The following is a 14,529-nucleotide window of genomic DNA, read 5'->3' on the forward strand; positions in this document are numbered from 1 at the left end:
CTCTCTCTCTACTCTTGTACCTCTTGTAAAATTGGTCTCTTACGTTTATATTTCTTCTCCTACTTCATACCAAATGAAACATCCTCAGTTCTCAGTACCAAACTTCACCTGCCATCTATCCCACCAATTCCCTCTTCCCATCTACCTTCTCTTTGATGTGTCACTCTATCCTTCTCCTAGTCCACTACCGCCCCCAGGTTTTGTACTGTATCTCATTGCAAAGTTGGAAATTGTGCGCCATGCATCAAGATCAAAGTTATTAATAGTTATTAAGAAAAGCAGAACTTCCCGAGCTCTGGGGAACACCACTGTGAACCTGCCTTCAGTTGGATAAAAGAACCTTTCACTCCTTCTCTTTGCTCCCTGTTACTCAGTTGACATTTTTCACTTGCTGCTACAGTCCCTTCTATTCCACAGCTTTCAACAGCGAAGACAGGCCTATCATGTGACACTATATCAAAGACATATTAAAGATAATTTAGACCACACCAACCACTTTTATTTTTCCCAGTGCCTCTGTTACTGCATCAAAAAGCTCTTTCAAATCAGTGAGACCTGTTGGACACGCTGGCCTTCTTTAGTCACTTGATGCAATTGACTGATGATTTTGGTCCCAAGTCTAGAACTCAGTTCACCACGGACGTCAAATAGACTGGCCTGTAGACAATGCGTTTAGAACATAGAACATAGAACAGTACGGCACAAGAACAGGCCCTTCGGCCCACAATGTCTGGGCTGAATATGATGCCAAGACCATCTCTAATCTACCTGCACATAATCCATATCCCTCCATTCCCTGCATATCTATAGGGCAGTTGTACAGGGCCCTAGTGAGACCGCACCTGGAGTACTGTGGGCAGTTGTACAGGGCCCTAGTGAGACCGCACCTGGAGTACTGTGGGCAGTTTTGGTCTCCAAATTTGAGGAAGGATATTCGTGCTATTGAGGGTGTGCAGCGTAGGTTTATTAGGTTAATTCCCAGAATGGCGGGACTGTCATATGTTGAAAAACTGGAGCGACTAGGCTTGTATACACTGGAATTTAGAAGGATCAGAGGGGATCTTATTGAAACGTAATAGATTATTAAGGGGTTAGACATGTTAGAGGCAGGAAACATGTTCCTAATGTTGGGGTAGTCCAGAACAAGGGGCCACAGTTTAAGAATAAGGGGTAGGCCATTTAGAACTGAGATGAGGAAAAACTTTTTCAGTCAGAGAGTTGTAAATCTGTGGAATTCTCCGCCACAGAAAAGGCAGTGGAGGCCAATTCTCTGAATGCATTCAAGAGAGAGCTAGATAGAGCTCTTAAGGATAGCAGAGTCAGGGGGTATGGGGAGAAGGCAGGAACGGGGTACTGATTGAGAATGATCAGCCACGATCACATTGAATGGCGGTGCTGGCTCGATGGGCCGAATGGCCTACTCCTGCACCTATTGTCTATTGTCTATTGTCTATTGTCTATGGAGGGCGTGCAGCGTAGGTTCACTAGGTTAATTCCCGGAATGGCGGGACGGTCGTATGTTGAAAGGCTGGAGCGATTGGGCTTGTATACACTGGAATTTAGAAGGATGAGGGGGGATCTTATTGAAACATATAAGATAATTAGGGGATTGGACACATTAGAGGCAGATAACATGTTCCCAATGTTGGGGGAGTCCAGAACAAGGGGCCACAGTTTAAGAATAAGGGGTAGGCCATTTAGAACGGAGATGAGGAAGAACTTTTTCAGTCAGAGGGTGGTGAAGGTGTGGAATTCTCTGCCTCAGAAGGCAGTGGAGGCCAGTTCGTTGGATGCTTTCAAGAGAGAGCTGGATAGAGCTCTTAAGGATAGCGGAGTTAGGGGGTATGGGGAGAAGGCAGGAACGGGGTACTGATTGAGAGTGATCAGCCATGATCGCATTGAATGGCGGTGCTGGCTCGAAGGGCTGAATGGACTACTCCTGCACCTATTGTCTATTGTCTATTGTCTATATTGTCTATTGTCTATATCCATATGCGTATCAAAAGTCTCTTGAATGCCACTATCGTATATCTGCCTCAACCACCTCCTCTGGCAATATGTTCCAGCCACCCACCACCCTCTGTGTAAAAAGACATGGCCTGTACTCCTTTAAACCTTAGTTGTCCCACCTTAAAGTCAAGCCTCTGGTATTTGATTTCTCCATACTGGGAAAAAGGTTCTGACTGTCTACCCTATCTATACCTCTCATAATGTTATATACTTCTATCAGATCTCTCCACAACTTCTGCCCTTCCAGAAAAAAAATAACCCAAGACTGTCCAACCTCTCCCTGTAGCTAATGCCTCTTAATCCATGCAACATTGTGGTAAACCTCTTCTGAAGAAGGGTTCTGACCCAAAACATCGCCTATTCCTTTCCTCCAGAGATGCTGCCTGACCCGCTGAGTTACTCCAGCATTTTGTGTGTATCATCATATCATATCATATCATATCATATATATACAGCCGGAAACAGGCCTTTTCGGCCCACCAAGTCCGTGCCGCCCAGCGATCCCCGTACATTAACACTATCCTACACCCACTAGGGACAATTTTTACATTTACCCAGCCAATTAACCTACATACCTGTACGTCTTTGGAGTGTGGGAGGAAACCGAAGATCTCGGAGAAAACCCACGCAGGTCACGGGGAGAACGTACAAACTCCGTACAGACGGCGCCGTAGTCAGGATCGAACCTGAGTCTCCGGCGCTGCATTCGCTGTAAGGCGGCAACTCTACCGCTGCGCCACCGTGCCGCTAATCTAGAATTTGTTGCATGAAATGCGTGTGAAAGATTTGATAGAATTGGGGGGGGCGAGACAATGCCAAGTCTTATGGAAAGAGCTGGAAAACTGATTGGCTTTGCCCTGTACATGGCCGTGAGGGGGCTCGTGTAACATGGAGTCATTGAGTTGTACATACAGCATGCAGTCATGCTTCAGCCAATTCAGCCGATGTAGTTTGTTCCTTGCAAAATCAAGAAACAGCTGAATGCTCAAGAGATATAAAGCCATTCAAAGCTGACAGTATCCTGGCATTCCGTCAGAAGATGTGCATTAGAGAACTATTTTTGCCTCCAGCTAAGAGCTAAGACCTATTTTTGCCTTCAGTAAAGATGTAACGCTGCACTCATACAAAATAGTGGGGGGTTGCTATTCTGGGAATAGAAACATAGAAACATAGAAGACAGGTGCAGGAGGAGGCCATTTGGCCCTTCCTGCCAGCACCGCCATTCATTGAGATCATGGCTGATCATCCATAATCAGTAACCCGTGCCTGCCTTCTCCCCATATTCCTTGATTCCACTAGCCCCTAGAGCTCTATCTAACTCTCTTTTAAATTCATTCAGTGAATTGTTCTCCACTGACCTCTGTGGCAGAGAATTCCACAAATTCACAACTTTCTGGGTCAATAAGTTTCTTCTCACCATAGTTTTAAAATGGCCTCCCCTTTATTCTTATTTATCATTTTATTATTTTATTTTATGGGGTTTGTACGTTCTCCCCGTGACCGCGTGGGTTTCCCCCGAGATTTTCGGTTTCCTCCCAAACTCCAAAGACGTACAGGTATGTAGGTTAATTGGCTTGGTGTGAGTGTAAATTGTCCCTAGTGTGTGCAGGATAGTGTTAATGTGCGGGGATTGCTGGTCGGCGCGATCTCGATGGGCCGAAGGGCCTGTTTCAGCTCTGCATCTCTAAACTAAACCAAACCACCCTTTTTTTCAATTTCCTTTCAATTCACACATATTTATTGATTTATTGCTCAAACTTCTGGATATTCTCAGCTAACAGTTCAGTAGCTGAATCATCACCACACAATCTGCAGTGGATATATTGAGCTTGTAGCTATTATCTCCTTTCTACATGGGGTAATGTTGTGCTTCTGTTCTGTTTAACATCATTCTCTCTGTCCTTTTGCAGTTGTGAAAATAATATACAGCTGATGAAGCTCAGCTTGAATTTCATCTGGGCTTTCTTTAACTTCTACAATATTTTCCCTTTCATCTCCTCGGGTCTGATAGCCGTGCATCCAGCCAAGCGAGCACCCAGCATCCAATGCAATGTCATCTCTTATCCACAGTAACATCTACTGCTGGATGTGACTGTTTCACTACAGATGCTGGTTTGAACCGAAGATAGACACAAAATGCTGGAGTGACTCAGCCGGGCAGGCGGCGTCTCTGGAGAGAAGGAATGGGTGATGTTTTGAGTTGAGACCCTTCTTCGGGCTGAGAGTCAGGGGGAGAGGGAGATACAGAGACAAGGAAATGTAAGGTGCGAAAATGAGACATCAAAGGGGGTGGAGATCAAGAAAAATGTGGAACCGATCATCGTTGGCGAGGACAAAGCAAACAAAGATAAAATGTAACTGGGGACCGTCAGAATGGTCAGAGAACTGGAAAAGGTGTGGGGATGGAGAGAGAGGAAAAGCAAGGACTACTTGAAGTGAGAGAAGTCAATATTCATACCGCTGGGGTGTGAGCTGCCCAAGTGAAATATGAGGTGCTATTCAGCAGTCTATCCAGAATTCAAGCTGCAGCTTTACAGGACTTTGGTCAGGCCGCATTTGGAGTAATGCATGCAAATCTGGTCGTCCCATTATAGGAAGGATGTGGAGGCGTTGGTAAGGGTGCAGATGAGGTTTACCAGAATGATGTATAGGAAGGAGCTGCAGATGCTGGTTTATACGGTAGCGCAGCGGTAGAGTTGCTGCTTTACAGCGAATGCAGCGCCGGAGACTCAGGTTCGATCCTGACTACGGGTGCTAAACTGTAAGGAGTTTGTACGTTCTCCCCGTGACCTGCGTGGGTTTTCTCCGAGATCTTCGGTTTCCTCCCACACTCCAAAGACGTACAGGTATGTAGGTTAATTGGCTGGGTAAATGTAAAAATTGTCCCTAGTGTGTGTAGGATAGTGTTAATGTGCGAGGATCGCTGGGCGGCGCGGACTCGGTGGGCCAAAGGGCCTGTTTCCGTGCTGTATCTCTAAATCTAAATCTAAAATCTAAAGCCAATCAATTTTCCAGCTCTTTCCATAAGACTTGACACTGTCTCGCCCCCCAATTCTATCAAAACTTTTACCCCCATTTCATGCAACAAATTCCCGATTAGGGGTTGCTGCTGCTGCCTGAAAGAATTGTGCCCTATAGTCACAAAGTCATACAGCATGGAAACCTGCCCCTTGGCTCAACTTGCCCACACCAGCCAATGTGCCCCATCTGCAGGGGTGGTACGGTGGTGCAGCGGTAGAGTTGCTGCCTTACAGAGCCAGAGACCTGGGTTCAATCCTGACCACGGGTGCTGTCTGTACAGAGTTTGTACGTTCTCCCCGTGACCTGCGTGGGATTTCTCCGGGTGCTTCGGTTTCCTCCCACGCTCCACAGAGACGTACAGGTTTGTAGGCTAATTGGCTTGGTAAAAAAATTGTAGATTGTCCCTCGTGTGTGTGTGGGATATTGTTAGCGTAACGGGGATCGCTAGTCGGCGCGGACTCGGTGGGCCGAAGGGCCTGTTTCTGTGCTCTATCTCTAAACTGAACTAAGAAAAACACCAGTGATGGGGGGGGGACTTCAAGAGAAGACTACAATGAATCGTCCACTTCTGTTGGAAACGGTGGTGAATGCTTATACCTTATCTATGCCTCCTCCAACTGATTGTGGCTGATTGATTGTCCACTGCCATGTGCAATAGCATGACCGCAGAGCTTTGCTCTGATCTATTGGCCAAGGAATAGTTTATCACTGTCTGGAGGAATGTTAGGGTTTTGACCTATCATGAGGTTACAGATTGTGAGGGAAACCGTTTTGTGGATGTCAGTTTTAAACTGCTGGATCCGATATGAATCTTTCCCACGTGCCACCGTGGCAAAGCTACATCCTTGGAGGGAAGAGGGACCTTATCTAACAGAGTCATAGAGTCTATACGGCATGGAAAAAGGCCCTTCGGCCCAACGTGCCCGTGCCGACCAAGATGCCCATGCTCCTTGCTGGAGAGTTTATCCGCAATGTCGGCCATGGGGACGGATCTGCCGGCTCCGGCCGGGCCGCAGTTCCAGAGCCTGAGCTGTAGGGGACAAATTCCTCCCGCCGATCGGCACGGAAATCCCGATGATGTCAAGATCGGCCGCCTCACCCAGCCGAGGTGCCACGTTTTCGGGAGGACTTCCGGGGAGGGGGATTTCAAGTGCTCTTGGATTTTGTCTGGATTAAAGGAGGTATCGGACCACCAGTTGCTGGAAAATTGGTGGTGGACCTGTACTACGTTGCTGGGATATGTCCTTTCAACATCAGATCACTAATTCACCAACATGACCACTGCCCTGTTGCAGCTAACTGGGGAATTAGTTCAATGCTCTGGATTAATGCCTTGTTAAACCCAAGTCATTTATTGCTTATTACCCCTTCAATATTCAGTCTGAAGAAGGGTCTCGACCCTAAACGTCACCCATTCCCTCTCTCCTAGATGTTGCCTGACCTGCTGAGTTACTCCAGCATTTTGTGACCCCTTCAATATATATCACTGTTTGATTTTTTAGACTTCTATCATATTAATGTAATTTGTTATATTCATGTATGCAGAAAAATAATGCTGCAATATTTATGATTCTTGTCTTTACCATGAAGGTCAGTTTGTACATTTTATGCAAGTCCTTCAATGTTATTTGCTCCTCATGTTTATTTTTCGATTCCAATTGTGTTTTAACAAAGCATCTATAAAGTTGCATCTTGCAACAACACTTAATGACAAACATTAGTAACTCTTTGAATGCAAGGTATTTGAACGAAAACACTGAACTGTAAAATCAATTGATACATTTTTATATCTGATTGAAATCCTCTTTTGCTTTAATGCAAAGTGGTTTCAGGTGCACACTCACGACAAAATTAGCAGTAAACCATTCAAGAGACAAGTATCAATTGGCCTCAGAGTACCTTCAAGTCAAATGGGGTTGGATATCTCTCGAAGTTACTACTGTTATAGCCTACTGCGAAGATAGAACTTTGCAAGTATTGATCTTTTGAAATGCTTCAAAATATGAAGCATTCATATGCAGATGGTAATTAATTACCAATTATCATCACAATATTCCCTTAATTTCAAAGGTCCACATAACAGCACAGTTGTCAGTATAATAGGAGAATCCCAAGGAATAATGGTGTGTATGGTGAGAAAGTATTTTTCACTGGTTCTATTTGTTTGTTCTGTTGTTGCTCGGTTAAATAATGATTTGGTTTGTTCAAATATATCCCTGGCTTTGTTTCACAGAGGTGTGAAGGCTAGTTTTCACTTCATTTTATAATCACTCACCCAGCTCTAGGTGGAGTATAGGGAGAAAAAAAAGGCTTTTTAATTTTTTTTTGATTTTATGAGAAGCAAGATTGAAATGGCAGAATTATTTTAGGCAATGCTCTCTCATTCTTCCTCTTCCAAACAGGTATGGAGCTAAATCCAAAGCTGCAATTTTGCAAAAAAAAACAAAAACATTTTGCTTACTTTGGTTAGATATTTAACAACGTGAAGTGCCTAGTTTCCCAAATACAAGATGCTGACAATACATACAGCTCCTTTAAGGAGTCCAAGTGCAAGTAATGAGTACAGGTCTCACGCCCCCAGATCCCTGTATGGAATTAGGTTTTACATCAAGCAGCAACTGAAAATCATGCTGAGTTCGTCAAATTAATGTGGGGCGTTTTTTTTTCTCACAAAACTGGGTTGTTTGAAAAATCAAGAGCCAAATAGATGAGCCAATCTGTCAAGGAACTGAGCTGTGAAGAAGAGGTCTTTAATATTTTTTTAAGTTTTATTATGCCTTGACAACAAAAGGCAATGATGTTCTGCCAATGTTTCAGTGATTCTTGTTCTTTCATCCTTGCAGGGATTCTCCGTTTATGGCAGGGTGCTTTGATGTGACATGAAACTGATTGCGCTGAATTACTTGAATTTTAATTATTAAAATAACTACTGTCTAAAAAACACAGGGGCTGCACAGCAGCTCAGCTGGTAGAGGTGCTGCCTCACAGTACCAGAGACCCAGGTTCCGTCCTGAACTCGGGTGCTGTCCTTGCGGAGTCTTTGCGTTCACCCTGTGACCTCCCGGGTGCTCCGGCTTCCTCCCACATCCCAAAGACATGCGGGTTTGTAGGTTAATTGGCTTCTGTGACTTGCCCTTTGTGCGCAGGGAGTGGATGCAGAACTGGGGTGACATAGAGCCAGTGTGAAGGAGTGACAGATCGTTGGTGTGGACTCAGTGGGGGGCCGAAGGGACAGTTTCCATTATACTGTACATATCTTTCAGTTCAATATTTGGAGGCAGTTAGTTTAGTTTAGGGGAACAGACCCTTCAGCCAACTGAGTCAGTGCCAACCAACAATCTCTGTACATTAGCATTTATTCACAAAATGCTGGAGTAACTCAGCAGGTTAGGCAGCATCTCGGGAGAGAAGGAACGGGTGACGTTTCGGGTCGAGACCCTTCTTCAGACTGGGTGGAGACCCTTCTTCTCGACCCGAAACGTCACCCATTCCTTCTCTCCCGAGATGCTGCCTGACCTGCTGAGTTGCTCCAGCATTTTGTGAATAAATACCTTCGATTTGTACCAGCATCGGCAGTTATTTTCTTATATCTTTACATTAGCACGTGCTTAGGAAAATAACTGCAGATGCTGGTACAAATTGAAGGTATCACAAAATGCTGGAGTAACTCAGCAGGTCAGGCAGCATCTCAGGAAAGAAGGATTGGGTGACATTTCGGGCCGAGACCCTTCTTCAGACTGAAGAAGGGTCTCAACCCGAAACGTCACCCATTTCTTCTCTCCAAGATGCTGCCTGACCTGCTGAGTTACTCCAGCATTCTGTACACTAGCACTACCTGCACACTATTTTCAATTCACAATTTGTTACCGAAGCTAATTAGCCTGCAAACAAGTACGTCTGTGAAGTGTGGGAGGAAACCGGAGCACCTGGGGAAAGCCCACGCAGGTCACGGGGAGAACGTACAAACTCCATACAGACAGCACCCGTAGTCGGGATTGAACCCGGGTCTCTGGCGCTGTGAGGCAGCAACTCTACCGCTGCGCCACCGTGTGCCGTAATTAATGGCAATATTAGTTGCCAATTATTACCACAATCCTGAATATTGTAGAGAACATTGTCCATGCTGGCACGACTGCCTTGTTCTCTCAGCTGTGTAGATGGTGATCAAACTCCTCCTGTGAAGCAATGTTTTATTTTAAAACTGCATCCTTGCAGTATTGTTTTGCCTCCTGCCTTGGTCTTCTTCATAACCTCCAACGCTTATGGTTGGGTTGAGCTTGGCTCCCATAGCGATTTGGTCATGCAACTCACGATTAGTAATAATGAAATGAGACCTGGCTCTGATTCCCTGCACCCACCCTCTCTCTCCCATCACACTGGTACGTTCTGGTACGCAGACCAGCCGGCATCTCCAGTGTGGTGTGGTTAGCTCGCACTGTGGGGGCTCAGCTTTTTGTTGTATCCTCTAATGCTGTGTTGACAAAGATGGATGGTCATGTTCTCCAAGACTCCACCATGCCATCTGATGTGGTGGTACGAGCATAGAACAGTACTAGTCTGAAGAAGGGTCTCGACCCCAAACATCACCCATTCCGTCTCTCCAGAGATGCTGACTGTCCCGATGTGTTACTCCAGCCTTTTGTGTCTATCTTCGGTTTAAACCAGCATCTGCAGTTCTTTCCTGCACATTGGCGGCACGGTGGCGCAGCGGTAGAGTTGCTGCCTTACAGCGAATGCAGCGCCGGAGACTCGGGTTCGATCCTGACTACGGGCGCCGTCTGTACGGTGTTTGTACGTTCTCCCCGTGACCTGCGTGGGTTTTCTCCGAGATCTTCGGTTTCCTCCCACACTCCAAAGACGTACAGGTATGTAGGTTAATTGACTGGGTAAATGTAAAAATTGTCCCTAGTGTGAGTAGGATAGTGTTAATGTGCGGGGATCGCTGGGCGGCGCGGACTCGGTGGGCCGAAGGGCCTGTTTCCGCGCTGTATCTCTAAATCTAAAATCTAAATCTAAGAGCAGTACAGTGCAGGAACAGGCCCTTTGGCCCTCAATGACCTTGTCGAACGTGACGCCAAGTTAACCTAATCTCATATGCCTGCATGCAATTCATATCTTTCCATTCCATGCATATCCATGTGCCTGTTTAAATGCCTCTTTAATGCCACTCACAAACAGCACGAATATAGCAGATTCATCAGTATAAAAGCCATGCAACTATCCACATGCATAAGTTATTTGTCTGTGATCTCAGAGTGGAAGGATGAGAGTGGATCTTATCGAAACATATAACATTCTTAAGGGATTGGACAGGCTAGATGCAGGAAAAAATGTTCCCGATGTCGGGGGAGTCCAGAACCAGGGGTCACATTTTAAGAATAAGGGGCAGGCCATTTAGGACTGAGATGAGGAAAAACTTTTTCACCCAGAGAGTTGTGATTCTGTGAAATTCCCTGCCACAGAAGGCAGTGGAGACCAATTCACTGGATGTTTTCACGAGAAAGTTAGATATGTCTCTTGGGGCAAATGGAAACCAGGGATATGGGGAGAAAGCAGGAATGGGGTACTGATTTTGGATGATCAGCCATGAAGGAGTCTGCTCAGTTGGAATTCTGGGACAGATCAAGGTTTCAATGTGAAGAATAGTACAAATTTGTTGGGAATCCGTCCTAGCTTTGATGAAGCACATAATGTCAGTACGCAAGTGGGGACGCACAGCTTGCTGCTCCTGAATCTAAAGAGTCGACACAAAATGCTGGAGTAACCCAGCAGGTTAGGCAACACCTCAGTTTGAAGAAGGGTCTCGACCCGAAACGTGACCCATTCCTTCTATCCAGAGATGCTGCCTGTCCCGCTGAGTTACTCCAGCATCTTGTGTCTATTTTCAGCGTAAACCCGCATCTGCAGTTCCATCCTGCACATCCCTGGAGAACATGGATAGGTGATGTTTCGGGTCGGAACCCTTCTTCAGACTGTGTCTGAATAGTCCGAAGAAGGGTCCCCTACCCAAAACATCGCCTATCTGTTCTCCAGCGATGCTGCCTGACCCACTGAGTTGCTCCAGCAGGAAACATGTTCCCACTGTTGGGGCAGTCCAGAACCAGGGGCCACAGTTTAAGAATAAGGGGTAGGCCATTTAGAACTGAGATGAGGAAAAACTTTTTCAGTCAGAGAGTTGTGAATCTGTGGAATTCTCTGCCTCAGAAGGCAGTGGAGGCCAATTCTCTGAATGCATTCAAGAGAGAGCTGGATAGAGCTCTTAAGGATAGCGGAGTCAGTGGGTATGGGGAGAAGGCAGGAACGGGGTACTGATTGAGAATGATCAGCCATGATCACATTGAATGGCGGTGCTGGCTCGAAGGGCCGAATGGCCTCTTCCTGCACCTATTGTCTATTGTCTATTGTCTATTTTGTGTCTACCTTTGGTATAAACCAGCATCTGTAGATCCTTGATATCGCATCTTAATCTATAGTGAACCTTTCACATTGGACAACAACTCAATTTTATCCAGTGACTTCTTGTCCTTTTTAATCAAATCCTTTTGTGGGGAGCAGAGACAGAAACTATAAAGAAAACATGTTAGTTGATAAATTGTTAAGCTGCAGTCCTTGGTATATATCCTCGCCCAGCAATGCTGCTACACTTCATAAAGCTTTATTTTTATTTTTTCCTTGTGTTGGGTTGGGAGATTCAGGGTGTGGGAAGAAGTGTTTAAAAGATGGGTGTTGGGTGGATGCAGTTTCATAGTGCTGAGTTTAAAAGAGTTTTAGTCGCAAGCTTACACTAGAAATTGTATTGATGTGCAAAGACTTCCAACACTCTATTTTTCTTGCTTTGGAATTTCAGTGCCTGTCGTTATTTACCAAACTTTAAAAACGTTGTAAATTGTAATTAATTTATTAGCCAAGTATGTAAAAACTTGGTTTGGGTTAGAGAACAACCTCTTCATTCTTCAGTGAGGCTAAACTGAATCACTTTAAAACACAACCGTTTTTGAAATATAAATTTTCAATAAGTTGAATATAACCCCATAACTTTATCAAAGTTCTGCTTTCTGACTTTAGTTTCGTTTTCTTTTCCGTAGCTATATCCCTGCTCCATGTTTGTTTTCCAACTGCGGTACTTTGACAATATTGGAATGGTGAATTTGTAACCTCTTTTGGCACGGTGGCGCAGCTGTAGAGTTGCTGCTTTACAGCGGCAGAGATCCGGGTTCAATCCTGTCTGTACGGAGTTTGTATGTTCTCCCTGTGACCTGAATGGGTTTTCACTGGGTGCTCCGGTTTCCTTCCACACTCTAAAGATGTACATGTTTGTAGGCGAATTAGGCTTGGTGACATTGTAAATTGTCCCGAATGTGTATAGGACAGTGCTAGTGTACCGGGATCGTTGGTCAATGCGGACTCGATGGGCCGAAGGGCCTGACTAAACTAAATGACTTATGAAAAGATGGAATGATGAAAAGATCAGTCTGAAGAAGGGTCTCGACCCGAAACGTCACCCATTCCTTCTCTCCTGAGATGCTGCCTGACCTGCTGAGTTACTCCAGCATTTTGTGAATAAATACCTTCGATTTGTACCAGCATCTGCAGTTATTTTCTTACACTATGAAAAGATGGACATCAATATCCTTCATTTTGAACTCAAAGGATTTCTAGTCCTGATATTATGGCTAGCAATTGTTCCAGGCTTTTAGGGGCAGGTAAAAAGGAGAAACAAGGAACTCCAGATGCTGGTTTACAAAAGTAAAGATACAAAGTGCTGTAGCAACTCAGTGGGTCAGGCGGCATTTCTGGATAACATGCGTAAGTGACATTTTGGGTCAGGACCCTTTCTTCCAACCCTTCTCCAGGCTATTTGGAGCAGGTGTTGGTAGTAAAAGATAGTAAGGATTTAAACCTAATTTACTGTACTTCCCTCTTTAACAGGGGTCTTAATTTAATCCACTCTTTGGCAAGGGTCTAGTTGAAAGTATCTGTTGGATACCTGTCTATTTCGGGTCTGAAGAAGGGTTCCAATGCAAAATGTCACCTATCCATGTTCTCCAGAGCTGCTACCCGACCCTCTGAGTTACTCCAGCACTTTGTATCCTTTACAGCATCTTTGATATTTATAGTTTAGTAAATCCTTGGTATCTTTTAAAAGCAAATAGTGCGGAGAAGGGTTTGAAGAAGGGTCCTGACCCGAAATGTCACCTGACAATGTTATCCACGAATGTTGCCTGACCCGCTGAGTTGCTGCAGCACTGTGTGTCTTTTGTTTAGCAACGTGCCACGTTATTCCTGTTTTTCATTCTCCCCACATTCCCATCCGCTCCTCGCCTGACTTGAACATTTCACCTGCACACTAAAGGCATTTTTACACTGGCCAAAACATCTACCAACTAGCATGTTTTGAGGGATGAACATTTTGGCCTTTCTGTTGTATTCAATTTTGACCCCACAATTCCAAAGGATTGAATAAACATGCGACAGCCTGCAATCCTGACCTTGTCTCTGCGCGGCTGGTTCTGTCCTGGATTTGCACCCGTGTCCCAACCTCCCAACGTAAAGCAAAATCCATATCCTTCCCCGCACTGCAGTGTCAACGTCCAGTGTCTGATTAGCTGGTGATGTGTTTAGAGATACATCATGGAAACGGGCCCTTCAGCCCAACGAGTCCACGCCAACCAGCGATCCCCCGTCCACTCCAGTTCTATGCTTTCCCACTTTCTCATCCACTCCCTGCACACTAGGGGCAGTTTACCGAGGCCAGTTAACCCACAAACCCAGGATGTGGGAGAAGGCCGAAGCACCCGAAGGAAACCCCTGTGGTCCCAGGGAGAACGCACAGTCAGCTCCCGAGGTCAGGATCGAACCCGGGTTATAATGTTATGAAGGGGGCAGGATTATTCATTCCAAGGAAGGTGAAGGGAATCCCAAAAGAGTTTGAACATTCTCCCCAAAGAAACAATCTTTAAAATTTAAAGATAAATTAAAAAAATTCACTCACACTTTCTAATACCTGTAGTAAAGCAGCAGGTTAGCCGACATCTCTGGAGAACATGGATAGGTGAAGTTTTAGGTTGAGACCCTCCTGCAGTCTTCAGTCTGAAGAAGGGTCTCAACCCTAAACATCACCTATCCATGTTCTCCAGAGATGCTGCCCGACCTGCCGAGTTACTCCAGCACTTTGTGTCCTTTTTTGTATATTAACCGGCATCTGCAGTTCTTTGTTTCTGCATTATTACCTGCGGTCTCTGTCTTAAATTTAACGAGAGTAGAAAATATTTAATCTTTCTTAAATGAGCAATTCTTTGCAGTTTTTCTTTTTTTTCTCTTTTTAATTGGAGTAATTCCTGAGACGTTGTTTATTAGACACTATTACTGCTTGACACATCCTACAGTTTAATTCAAATCACTTATAAGCTTGCCTGCCTATCGTTAGCCAGTTCATTTCTCTCCTGGAATGACTTTGACCGGCAAAGTGAATATGTCAGCATTAACACCTATGTTAGG

Source organism: Rhinoraja longicauda, chromosome 13, assembly GCF_053455715.1.
Source record: "Rhinoraja longicauda isolate Sanriku21f chromosome 13, sRhiLon1.1, whole genome shotgun sequence".
Classification (NCBI taxonomy): domain Eukaryota; kingdom Metazoa; phylum Chordata; class Chondrichthyes; order Rajiformes; family Arhynchobatidae; genus Rhinoraja; species Rhinoraja longicauda.